This window comes from Microtus pennsylvanicus, chromosome 7 (genome assembly GCF_037038515.1).
Source record: "Microtus pennsylvanicus isolate mMicPen1 chromosome 7, mMicPen1.hap1, whole genome shotgun sequence".
Taxonomy (NCBI): Eukaryota; Metazoa; Chordata; class Mammalia; order Rodentia; family Cricetidae; genus Microtus; species Microtus pennsylvanicus.
The window spans coordinates 2851911-2864318 of record NC_134585.1 but is presented as its reverse complement, the minus strand read 5'-3'; the positions used below and the strand labels follow the sequence as shown (position 1 = coordinate 2864318).

The window sequence follows — 12408 nt, the reverse complement described above, 5'->3', positions numbered from 1 at the left end:
CTCTGGAGGAGCAACAAATGCTCCTAACTGCCGAGCCATCGGTCCAGCTCCCATACTGCTGTTTATTCACCCCAGGAGGATTGAACTAAGTTAGTCATGGGAAGTGGATAAACCTGGAGGCCATCATATTAAGTAGAAGGAGATTATGGGATGGGAGAGGGAGACAGGAGAGGGCAGTGGGCAAATATGTTCAAAGTCCATGATAAACTTGGATGAAAGTGTCACGAGACCCATCACTTTGCACAAGGAATACATGCTAATGGATTTTTTTTTCAAGACAGGTTTCTCTCTAGCTTTGGAGCCTGTCCTGGAACTAGCTCTTGTAGACCAGGCTGGCCTCGAACTCACAGAGATCCGCCTGCCTCTGCCTTCTGAGTGCTGGGATTAAAGGTGTGTTTCACCACTGCCTGACTGCTAATGGATTTTTAAAGGTGGTAGTAGCAAGGAAAGAAACTGCACTGGCCAGAGAGGCCAGTGTCCCCAGAGAATCCTTCCCCTGGTGAAGCCACCGGGTTTGCCTGACTTCCCCCTCAGCATATGAAATGGTTATGATGGCATGGACAAGATCCGTGTTAGCTCAAGCCAGACAGAATCCCTGCATAGAGAGGGAGTGGGCATGAATCCCACCACTAGCGAGAAGTTCTTGGCCACTGATAGCTCCTGGGAGGAGGACCAGTTTTCCTTAGGGCACAGCTCCTGGGAGGAGGACCAGTTTTCCTTAGGGCACAGTTCCTGGGAGGAGGACCAGTTTTCCTTAGGGCACAGCTCCTGGGAGGAGGAGCAGTTTTCCTTAGGGCACAGCTCCTGGGAGGAGGACCAGTTTTCCTTAGGGCACAGCTCCTGGGAGGAGGACCAGTTTTCCTTAGGGCACAGCTCCTGGGAGGAGGACCAGTTTTCCTTAGGGCACAGCTCCTGGGAGGAGGACCAGTTTTCCTTAGGGCACAGCTCCTGGGAGGCTGACCAAGCTCAGTAGATGGCCACACACCCGAGTATATGGGCGGACAGCACACACTGTCCTGGATGAGGGGAGGGAGAGGAGAAGACATAGGTGTACAGGGAAGAAAGGGGGTGGAGTCTGGGAGGAGCTGGGGAGGGGAAGATGATGATCAAAATACGCTGTATGAAGTTCTTGACGAATTAATAAAAATGCAGAAGAGGTCTGGGGAGATGGTCCAGTGCTTTAGAGCTCTGACTGCTTTTCTGGAGGACCTGGGTTTGATTCCCAGCACCCACATGGGGCCTCACAATCACCTCTAACTCCAGTTCTGGGATATCTGACCCTCTTCTGGCCTCCATGGGCACTGAGCACACACAGAGTGCACAGACACACACAGGCAAAACACACAAACACATAAAGTAAAAACAATTCTTTTTAAAAAATGAATAAGAAAAAAAGTGTGTGTGTGTGTGTGTGTGTGTGTGTGTGTGTGTGTGTGTGTGTGTGGTCGAAAGGAGATTTTTCAGTAAGGTGAGTGTTTACCCTCATTGTGCCCCGGTACCCCTGTGCAGATCCTCACCCGCCACTTGGAGCAGCACGCTTGCCTCCTTCCAGTTGTCCCCTTCCTGGAAGCGGCACCAGTACTGCCCATCGTCACCTGGCTGGGTCCGGTGGATCTTCAGGGCCACACTTCCCTCGTGAGTGCTGTCCTCGGTCCACTCCACCCTGCCTCTGTATTCCTTCATCTGTAGCCCGGCCACCTCGGCTCCGTCCTGGTGCACAATCACAGGCGTGTCGGGGTCAGAGCGGTACCACCGCACCTCCATGTGCGCCGCTGTCCTCTTGGGGAGGAGCTGGCATGTTAGCAGGGCATCTTCCCCGACTTTGGCCAGGATGGGGAGGGCAGGCCCCACCACTCTGAAGTATCTACGGGACAGTGGAAAGGAAAAGAGCTAGAGAACAGGGATGCTTTGAGGAGCCAAGGTGCTGGGATTTGGTACCAGGAGGCTGGAGGGATTTAATGCCAACGTTTCAGTGAATCTGAGCATGGACACTTGTACATTTCCTGGTTGAAAAAAATACTGTATGTATCTAAAGTTTAAAAATGTGATCCTATGCTGTTCCTTCCCAGTCCAGCTGGAGTTGGTGAGCTCCCATTAGCTCAGGTAGACTGTTTCAGTGGGTGTCCCCTTCATGGTCTTGACCTCTTTGCTCATATTCTCATTCCTTCCACTCTTCAACTGGATTTTGGGAGCTCAGTCCAGTGCTCTGATGCGGGACTCTGCCTCTGTTTCCCTCAGTTGTTGGATGAAGGGTCTATGGTGATATTTAAGATATTCATCAGTCTGGCTACAGGGAAAGGCAAGTTCAGCCCCTATTCTCATTAGATGGGTACCGTGATCAGCCTAGATATAGGGGAGGGCCTTGGACCTTCTCCAAAGCAATGTTCTTTACCCTCTCAGAGGAGTGGATGGGAGAGGGGTGGAGGGAGGTAAGTAGACGGAATGGGAGGAGAAGAGGGAGTGGAAACTTGGATTGGTATGTATAATGAAAAGAGATAGTTTGTTTTTTTTAAATAAAATAAAATAAAAATCTGAGCATGAATGCATCACCAGCTTTGTGGTTTGGAGGCAATTCCATGGCTAAGGAACCTTTGAGACCTGGGACTTTTTTTAAGTATTTTATTTTTAATTATGCACCTTTGTGTGGGTACACACACGTGTGTGCAGACGAGATGGGAGCATCAGACCCCTGGGAGCCGGGGTTCCCAGTGGCGGTGAGCCGCGTGCTGTAGGGACTGGGAACTGAACTCGGGCCTCTGGCAGAGCGTTTAGCACTCTCAACAGCAGAGCCACCTCTTCTCTCCTGAGACTTTTACTCTGAAGCCACGAACAGTGATGACACCTCTGGGTTTCACTCCCAAATAAATTAATTTGTGAGATGATGTTTCTACAGGAAACTTTATCTTGATTCTATGGCCATTTTGAGCTTAGGTAAATCAACGATGCCACCAGGTCCTGCAGCCTTGCAGGGCCACTCATCCCAGGGAGGGAACAGACTTGCTTGTTTCCTTCCTTCTAGAGAACGCAAAACCAGGAAATGACAAATGTGGGTTTCACAGAGGTGGGTTAGAAGCATGACTTGCCTAGAAAGTTCAAATTTTACGTCATCTTCCTTGACATCTGAGTATCATAAAGATGTTTGATAATTCTCTATGTTGCTGACCTAGGGTCTCTATTGCTGTGATGAAACACCATGACTGAAAAGCAAGTTGGGGAGGAAAGGGTTTATTAGGCTCACACTTCAGCATTGCTGCTCATCACTGAAGGAAGTCAGGACAGGAACTCAAACACGGCAGGAACCAGGAGGCAGGAGCTGATGCAGAGGCCATGGAGGGAGCTGCTCACTGGCTTGTTCTCCATGATTTGCTCAGCCTGCTTTGTTTTTTAAATAGGGTTTCCCTGTGTAACAACCCTAGTTGTCCTAGAACTAGCTCTTGCAGACCATGCTGGCCTTGAACTCAAAGAGATCTGCCTGCCTCTGCCTTCCAAGTGCTAGGATTACAGTCATGTGCCACTACAGTTCAGCTCAGCCTGCTTTTTTATAGAACCCAGGACCAGCAACCCAGGGGCAGCACAACCCACTGTGGACTGGGCCCTCCTCCATTGATCACTAAATGAGAAAATGCCTTACAGCTGGATCTCATCCAATGGTTTCCTCTACTGAGGCTCCTTCCTTTGATGACTCTAGCTTGTGTCAAGTTAACATACAAAACCAATCAGCACAGTTGCTATGCTGAAGAATTTCAAGCGTCATTTGTACACCACATTCTTCCTCTGCAGTCCCCAGAAGACAGATCAGGAGTTCAAGGTCATCTTGGCTGCTGACGGAGTGTTAGAGACCTGCCTGGGCCTTGTGAGGCCCTGTCTAGGCAGAGGGAGAAGCTGGGAAGCTTGGCAGAGAAAGATGCTTGCAGCTTAGCCTGAAGAACGGAGTTCAAGTCCCAGGGTCCACATGGTGGAAGAAGAGAACCAGCAACTTGCCTTCTGACTCCCGCACAAAGCAGCGCCATGCACATGAGCCCTGCCCCCACATAAATGTAACGTTAAAAGCTAAATAAAAGTAGTTATTATATAACTATTATATATTAAATAAATAAATTTATTTAATTCAGATTTAAGATGAAATAAAATAGATACTGCTCAAAAATGCTCTCCAGAACTTACAGATCTTGTGTCATCCGCTGGTGGGGTTTACATGTGACATCCTTACCCACAGGGTTAAAAGCACGAGATGAAAACTGCGCATGCTCCAACTACCGAGTCAAGCGCGCTTCCAGGTGACTCTCATTGCCATCTAAAGTTGTTACCGGCGCCCAAGAGATGAGCAACTAAGTAAGAGCTTTCCGGAGCCGGGGTTGGAAAGCCCAGCGCGAGCCCTGGACCTCTACACCCCGAGTTACTGCACCGTCCGGTTGGGTTGTGTATTTTAGCTCCGCAGGGCGTGCCAGCAAGGGAGGAAGGGACCCTACCTGGGTGCTTCACAGTCAGCAGAAGGAAGAGCAAGGAGGCAGCCACGCCGGGCAGACTGTAGCCTGGGTAATCCACCATCCTCCCTGGAGCAAACACAGGAGAGAGTGTGGCTGTGAAACCCAGCATGTCCTGCAGGTTCCACACTGCTTGCTGTGGCTTGTTTGCTTGTCCTGCCAACTCGATACAAGCTAGTGCAGCCATCCTCAGCCTTTCTAATGCTGTGACCCTTCAATACAGCTCCCATGTGGTGACCCCCAACCGTAGCATTGTTCTCTAGTGGCTGCTTCATAACTGTAATTTTGGTAGTTATGAATCATACTGTAAATATCTGTGTTTTCTGATGGTCTTAGGCCACCCCTGGGAAAGGTCCATTTGACCCTCCAAGGAGTCGCCACCCACAGGTTGAGAAATGTTGAGCTAGAAGAGGGACCCTCAGTGGAGGAGCTGCCTCCATCGGATTAGCCCGTGTACAAGTCTTTAAGGTGTTGTCTTGGCTAATGATTGATGAGGGTGGCCCAGCCCACTGTGGGCGGTGCCGCCCCTGGACAGCCAAACTGAGCAAGCCACAGGGGGCCAGCCTGTAAGCAGCATTGCCTCAGGGTCTCTGCTTCAGTGCCTGCCTCCAGGTTCTAGCTGAGTTCCTGCCTTGACTCCCCCTTCATAGTCGATGGTAAACTGTAAGAGTAACCCTTTCCTCCCCAGGTTGCATTTGGTCTTTATGCTTATCACAGCAACAGAAAGCAAGGGAGGACAGTGTCCGATGGTGATTAAGAAAGCTTAATAAACAACCAACACCAACCCTGTCACTGTCAAACCATTGTCTGTCTCTAGTCTGTGTGCTTATTGATCGCAGCTGACCCCCTGCCTCACGTCTGACCTTTCCTGTGAGGCACATCTGTAGGTACTCCTGAGGCTCCACCCCCTGACGTCTCACGTAGTCCAGGATGGCTTCTAACTTGTTGTGTAGCCAGGGATGGCCTTGAACTCCTCCCCCTAAGTCTTGTGAGTACTGAGATCAAAATTCCATGCACCTGGAGGCAATACTGAAGAGGTGAGGCGGGAGGATGTCCACTTTGAGGCCAACCTGAGCTGGAGGAAGTTTCCTGGTTGAAATGAAAAGCAGTACCCAGATAGAGACAAAAAGATTAAAAAGAGACTCAGCCTGGTGTGGTGGCTCACTATCATCCCAGCACTCAGAAGGCTGAGGCAGGAGGATTGCCCTGAGCTGGAAGTCAGTAAGGGCTCTAGAATGAGAGCCTGCCTCAGAACACTGCTCTCTGAAAAACGCGCAGTGGAGACCAACAGGAAGTGAGAGCCATCGTGACTGGTGGCTGTTTCCTGACAGGTCACCAGCTGTTACACAGACCTTACTTCCCCATCTTAGTAGGCTTCTCCCAAATCCCAAGTCCATCCTTCACTAGAGACTCTGCACGCCACTCACCTGTCTCTCTCTCCTTTGGGGGGAAACCGAGGCTCTTGCGAGGTGTTGTGTCTCTCGCCCACAGTGTCCCTCATCCACACAGCAGGTGTCTAAAGACAGGTGAGGTCAGGACTCGCTGGCTGGAGAGGCAACCGTGGAGCAGCCCCAGGAAGCGGAGTCATTTTTGAATTGGGTGAAGGGAGATGTGAATGCTGCCAGCCTGAAGGCAGAGCCCAATCCTCAAGATTCACTCTGAAAGGAGACTCCTATCAGACAGCACACTCGCCTCCGCCCACCGCAATACACTCAAAAGCGAAACTCAGAAGCTGGGTGGACTTTGGCTGGGCTCTCTCTGATTTCGCTAGACTTCTAGGCATAGATGTAGCATTGGCACTAACCTTGTCAGAACGCCAGCACTCAGGCTGGACCCTGCTCTACACCCTGTCCAGCAGGTAGGACCTGGCGCCTGGTAGTGCCCCATATCACGGCTACCTTTGTCCTGCCCGCGAGACTGCTGAATTTCTATGGTTCTCCACATAGGGCAGGCTCCCCTCGGAATACAGTCTGTGGTCCTGCAGGGTTGGCAGCATGACCGTCTGTTTATACTCAGTATTAACCCTACTGAAGAGAAAACTAGATCTTAGTCCCACTGAAGAGAAAACTGAGGGGGCGACGTTCCTTACTCGAGACCAGAGCATCAGGCCGAGGTGCCCTGTGTGTCTTGGTTGCTTTTTTTTTTTTAATCTCTTTTGCTGGAAAACAAAAAGCTTTTAACCAAGAAATTATAAGATTCCTGACACAGTGCATAGGAGGTTGCTGGGCACCCCATTGTGTGCTCTTCTTCCCACAGCCCTTCCTTGGGGCTCCCCTGAATTCTTCCATGCTGGCTGGGGGGTTGGTCTGTAGATCCACTCATCCACTCTCAAGAGCGGGTAGAACAGTGTTTAGCTTCTTTGGAAGAATTCTCTTTACTGTAACAGTGTAGCAGCAGAAGCATACAAAACACTATGGTTGGGTTCTAGCTGAGTGTCTTCATTCCTTCTCTCTCAGGATGCTTGGCCAATCCTGCTCCATCTGGAACACAGCTGCTGATCTTGGTGAACAGATAGTGGGTCTAGATGAGGCCCCCACAGGGCAGTATGGGAGGAGCTAATGAGAAGGACACAGGGCCATTTCTCCAGCAGACAGAAGAGTTGTGCCTTGTTTGTAATCGTTAGTTTTGTTTTCTTTCTTTTTTTTTTCTTCCTTCCTTCCTTTCTTTCTTTCTTTCTTTCTTTCTTTCTTTCTTTCTTTCTGTGTGTTCTTTTTGATACAGCATTTGGATGTCCCGGAACTCACTCTGTAGCCCAGAGGTCTGCCTGCTTCTGCCTTCTGAGTGTTGGGATTAAAGGTGTGTGCCACCACCACCTGACTTTGTAATGGTCAATTTTAATTGTCAGCTTGACCCATGTAGAATCCCCTGTGAAGAGACTCTCTATGAAGGATTGCATAGATGGGGTTGGTCTGTGGGCAAGTCTGTGAGGGAATAGAGGGTTAGTAGAGGCGGGAAGACTCAGTCCTGGATGCTGGAGGCACCATTTCATGGACTGGGTCCTGAGCTGCATAGGAGTGAAGAGGCAAGGGGAGCTGAGCAGGCATTTTACAAGAGCAGAGCAGCCGTGACATCACAGGAGCTGAGCAGGCATTTTACAAGAGCAGAGCAGCCGTGACATCACAAGGGCAGAGCAACCGTGACATCACAAGAGAAGGGCAGCCATGACATCACAGGAGCATAGCAGCCGTGACATCACAAGGGCAGAGCAGCCGTGACATCACAAGGGCAGGGCAGCCGTGACATCACAAGGGCAGGGCAGCCGTGACATCACAGGAGCAGAGCAGCCGTGACATCACAGGAGCAGAGCAGCCGTGACATCACAGGAGCAGAACAGCCGTGACATCACAGGAGTAGAGCAGCCGTGACATCACAGGAGCAGAGCAGCCGTGACATCACAAGGGCAGAGCAGCCATGACATCACAGGAGCAGAGCAGCCGTGACATCACAAGGGCAAAGCAGCCGTGACATCACAGGAGCAGAGCAGCCGTGACATCACAAGGGCAGAGCAGCCGTGACATCACAAGGGCAGGGCAGCCGTGACATCACAGGAGCAGAGCAGCCATGACATCATAGAAGCAGAAGCACATCATAGGAGCAGAACAATTGTGACATCACAAGAGTAGAACATCCATGACATCACAGGAGCAGAACAGCCATGACATCATAGAAGCAGAGAAGCTGTGGCATCATAGGAGCAGAACAATCATGACATCACAAGAGTAGAACAGCTGTGATGTCACAGGAGTAGAACATCCATGACATCACAGGAGCAGAGCAACTACGACAGCCCAGGAATTTGCAGTCAATCCAGTTTTCTGAGGAAAACCTTTTGGCGGAGATTTGCCACTTGAGGAAAGTAAAGAAATCAGGGGCTGGGGGCGGGGTAAGGACAAGAGAAGGAAGGGAGAAAGAGAAAGAGAGAAGAAGGGAAGGAAGACATGGAGGTCAGTGATATATGAAACTTTCAGGCATTTAAGTTTCAGACTGGGCAGTTCTTAGCCCTGGCACCTGCTACCAACTCTTTGGTCTGTTGGGTCCATCTCGGTCCTAAAATCCTAAAAAGTTCCGAGAAACCAGTTTCTCCGAATGTTGAATTTCTCACTTAAAACTTTAATTGACTTTCAACTTGACTTTAAGAGATTTTGCAAGTATGCAATTATTATTTTCAACTCACCAATTATTGTTTTCTGAAAATGACAAAATTGATTTTGCTGCAGATACAAGCAAGGTGCCTCCAGAGGAGCTGGGAGGACTGTGGGGTGCGCCCCAATCCTCAAACTCCCCAGGACCACAGAGAATCAGATTCCAGACAATGCTTAACTCCTGTTCCCACAACTATGAACGTGCCTGGCTACTTGTCACTTTGGCACGCACACCACCCTGCGAGGGAAGAACCTCCAGGCACTCAGAACTCGTCACTTGCCCCGTCAGGGCCGGTCAGGCTGTTTGTCCTCTTGGGGCCTTAGATTCCCCCACCGATCCTGGAAGGTTCAGCTTGAATCCAGAGCTTCAGATTGGAATACTGTCTAACGGGAATCAGCGGCTCCTTCTAGCTCCCTCTCTCAAAGCCGGCTCATGGCTGCCCTCTCCAGAGAAGATGCTTTCCCAGAGGACTGAACCGGAGAAGTGCGGCCCACTTCGGACATTCAGGCTCGTGTTGCACTGGGAATAAGAGGAGATATCCAATTTGAGAAAATAAAATTAGAGGTAAAGCTTACTGGATACTGGCGTTTGCACCCCTGAAACCTATCCCATTTTTTTGTCCTTTCCCTTGGCTGCTGTTTTGATCCCGAGGCCTCATGGCGCCATCTCTGTGAAATGTACCCCAAGGACGACAGCTCCACGTGTGACCAGTAGGTGGCAGATTTTTCCAAGACAAGGTGCTAGTGTTTCAAGGTGGCCGAAGAAACTGTCACAGTTTGGCTAAGGTCTGAAGAGCTGTGCCCCCAAACCTCACAAATATTAACTTTCACCTCATCATTGTATCTAATTGTGGCTGTGTATTTCATGGAAAACTCAGTTCAGGGCCTGGAGAAATGGGGCAGGAGTAAAAATACGGAGCGCTGTCACCAACTACTCAAGGACCCCAGAGGAATCCCAGGACCAAAGCTTTGTGGGAGAGGGTGTGGGGAAGACAGAGTGATGGAGAGAGGCTGCTTCCTCAGCTTCAAAGCTGCTGCCATGTTTCTTAGCCTGGGATTCTCTTTTTATTCTCTTTCTTTCTTTCTTTCTTTCTTTCTTTCCTTCTTTCTTTTTTTTCTTCTTTTTTTGTTTTGTTTTTTCGAGACAAGGTTTCTCTGTAGCTTTGGAGCCTGTCCTGGAACTAGCTCTTGTAGACCAGGCTGACCTCAAACTCACAGAGATCCACCACCTGGCCTTGCCGGGATTCTTAAGCACACCTCAGAAAGGATCAGCTCTTCTCTCAGAGTCAGCCCAGACTCCAAGAGTAGATCACAGAGACGTGAGTCCTCCAACAGCTCAAAGGCTTTGGAGGAGTCAAGAGCATCTGAGGACGGTGGGTGGCCTGGAAGGTTCTCGTAGGGCTGCAGGGGCGGGAGGCTGAAGTATGAGGGACGCTGTATTCTCAATATTAGGGTGAAAGTTCCTTGCAAATGCGTACAAAGTGCAGTAGTTAACAGGGAGGAAGGAAAATGACATCTCCTCACCGGAAGCAGTTGGCAGCTGTTTAGTTTCATGAATCCATGTGGATTTAACACACTGTGTCTGGGTCTAATTTCATTCTAAATAGGAAAGTCTGACTCTGCCTACAGACCCCATAACTGATAAACCCAGTAACGTCCAGGACATAAAATCAACAGACAAAACCAATAGCTACTCCTACACACTGGCAACAGGTTTTCTAAGAAAGAAATAGTGAAAGGAATTCAACCCTCGATTGTCACAATTCGCTACAAACTTAATAAAAATACTGATGAAAAAAAACTGAAGAAACCGGGCTTGCTGGTGCCCTGTATCCCTGCCTCAGTGCGATGAACCACAAGTTCAAAGTTGGCCAGGGCAGCAGAGTAAGTCCTATGCCAGCCTAGCTGAGACCCTGTCTCAGGATTATACTACAGTTTTATGCTGGGGTTAATTTAGTGGAGGAGCACATCCCTGGCATGAGATGAAGCCCCAAATTTAATCTGTAGTACTCAAAAAAATAATGAAAAGAAAAATAAACCGAAGAAGATACAGAAATGAAAACCCTTGCCGTGTTCGTTGTCTCGAAGAATTAATATTGTCAAAATGTTATTCTACTGAAGACAATTTAATGATTCATGCCGTCTCCACCGAAACAACCACGCCACTGTCACAGAGCTGTAGAAATCAGTCCTAAAATTACACAGAATCACGCGAGACCCCAATAGCCACGACAACCTAAAGCAATAGAAAAGCAGGCGTGGGTGTGATCCTGAGCAGCTCAGGGTGCAGAGGGCAACCGGGGAGGGGGTGCTAGAATGGAAGAACTCTGCAGAACCCCAAAATGTACCGAAGCCACAGAACTGGCCCTGGTCCAGTGTGCAAGGACTCTGATGCTGGGAACTGTGGGGCAATCCGAGTGGGAGAGTGAAGACAGACAGACAGACAGACAGACCTGTAGCTGGAATATAAATATATACACACACATTCGGCAATCTTCATCCGAGTCCCCTTTGCCTCTGAGGCCCTGCTCGCCCCATGGGAACGTGTGGCAATGTGAGTTCGTCCACTCTCTGTTTTCTCAACACACATTTTTGTGTGTGGCCCAAACTTTGTGGTCTGGGTGGTAGAGAGTACGATGGAGCTGTGTCGTGCGGTGGGCAAGCTGTCACAGGCTTGGACATGGGCATCAGATGGGTGACATCCTCAGTACTTGTTCCTTTGTGTCCCGTGGGGTCTGTTGGAACTGACCTTAGTGGGACTCCCCAGAGGCCTCTGACCTCTCTAAGCTAGAAGTCCAATGCTCTGACCAGTGCTCCCCCAGCCTTAGGGTACGCTTCTTGTAATATATTCCATTCTGTGTCCTGAAGGAGCTATGCCTGGTGGCTCACCACAGTTTAATGTCACCAAGGAAAGTCATTCAGGTGACTCCAGAAATCCCCTCAGACATATGAGAATCTAGAGTTTTGGGAGAACAGGAAACCACAGACAATGTTCAAACCTATTTCTAAATTCTGTTTCTAAACTTCCTCCCATCACAGAGAATGGGAACTCAAAGTCATTCTCTGAAGTCTGAGGTTAATGATCTCCTGAGCAGAACCAATCAGCAGCCAGGAACTTGGCAGCATCATAAGTTGCTGAGTAGCACTGTGTATTTGGAAGTACTTTAAACTTACCACACACTTGCCAAGAGGATGGCATTGCAGAAGCTAGCAAAAGATAGATGCAAAAATTGTGTTTGGATTTGGCTCTGAAAAGGGGCCAACCTATATCATAACATTGTAGCATCAACCTCTCAGTCTGGAATTATCCCGTGGGATGCTCCTGCCTCCAGGTAATGGATACCGAATACTCAGTGGACAGAACTGCACTGTGGGTCTCCTCCTAGTGACCTGGAAGTTAAAATTACATGCCCAAAGTGTCTGGCATGATCAGACCATCCGCAGTTAGAGGGTGGCTGCCCTCCTGGTCTGTGGGGGTCTTTGTATGGCTAGATAGGACCTCACACCACAGTGTGTAAGTGTGGAAGACCTGCCCTAAGCAGTCTGCGTCCAACTCACATTAAACAACAATCCAGCACCAGTGGGCAGACTTGTTTCCCTGTGGCTCTTCACTGGATCTTAGTCCTTTCTGTGTGTAACTAAATATTTTTCCGTACATTACATGGTTTTCAGAAACAAGAGCTGTGAAATCTCTTAACTTTCAGGAGCCTCTATGGAGAACCTCAGAACTTTAATTCTTATAAGACAGGAGAACTTCCACAGCCCATTGATGCAGGCTACAG

At 49.3% G+C, this 12408-nt stretch overlaps 1 protein-coding gene and 1 long non-coding RNA gene across 2 annotated transcripts in view; one reads left to right on the top strand and one right to left on the bottom strand.

Annotated features, from left to right (window-relative positions):
• The window catches only part of LOC142854247 (H-2 class II histocompatibility antigen, I-E beta chain-like), a 122292-nt gene that overhangs the window by 62262 nt on the left and 47622 nt on the right, over nucleotides 1–12408 (top strand). The gene's annotated exons all lie outside the window — the stretch shown is intronic.
• On the bottom strand, nucleotides 2899–6168 carry LOC142853614 (uncharacterized). The gene is made up of 3 exons (XR_012911221.1): nucleotides 5912–6168; nucleotides 4470–4553; nucleotides 2899–3015 (listed from the first exon to the last, which is right to left on the bottom strand). It is a non-coding gene; the product is annotated as an uncharacterized LOC142853614 (long non-coding RNA).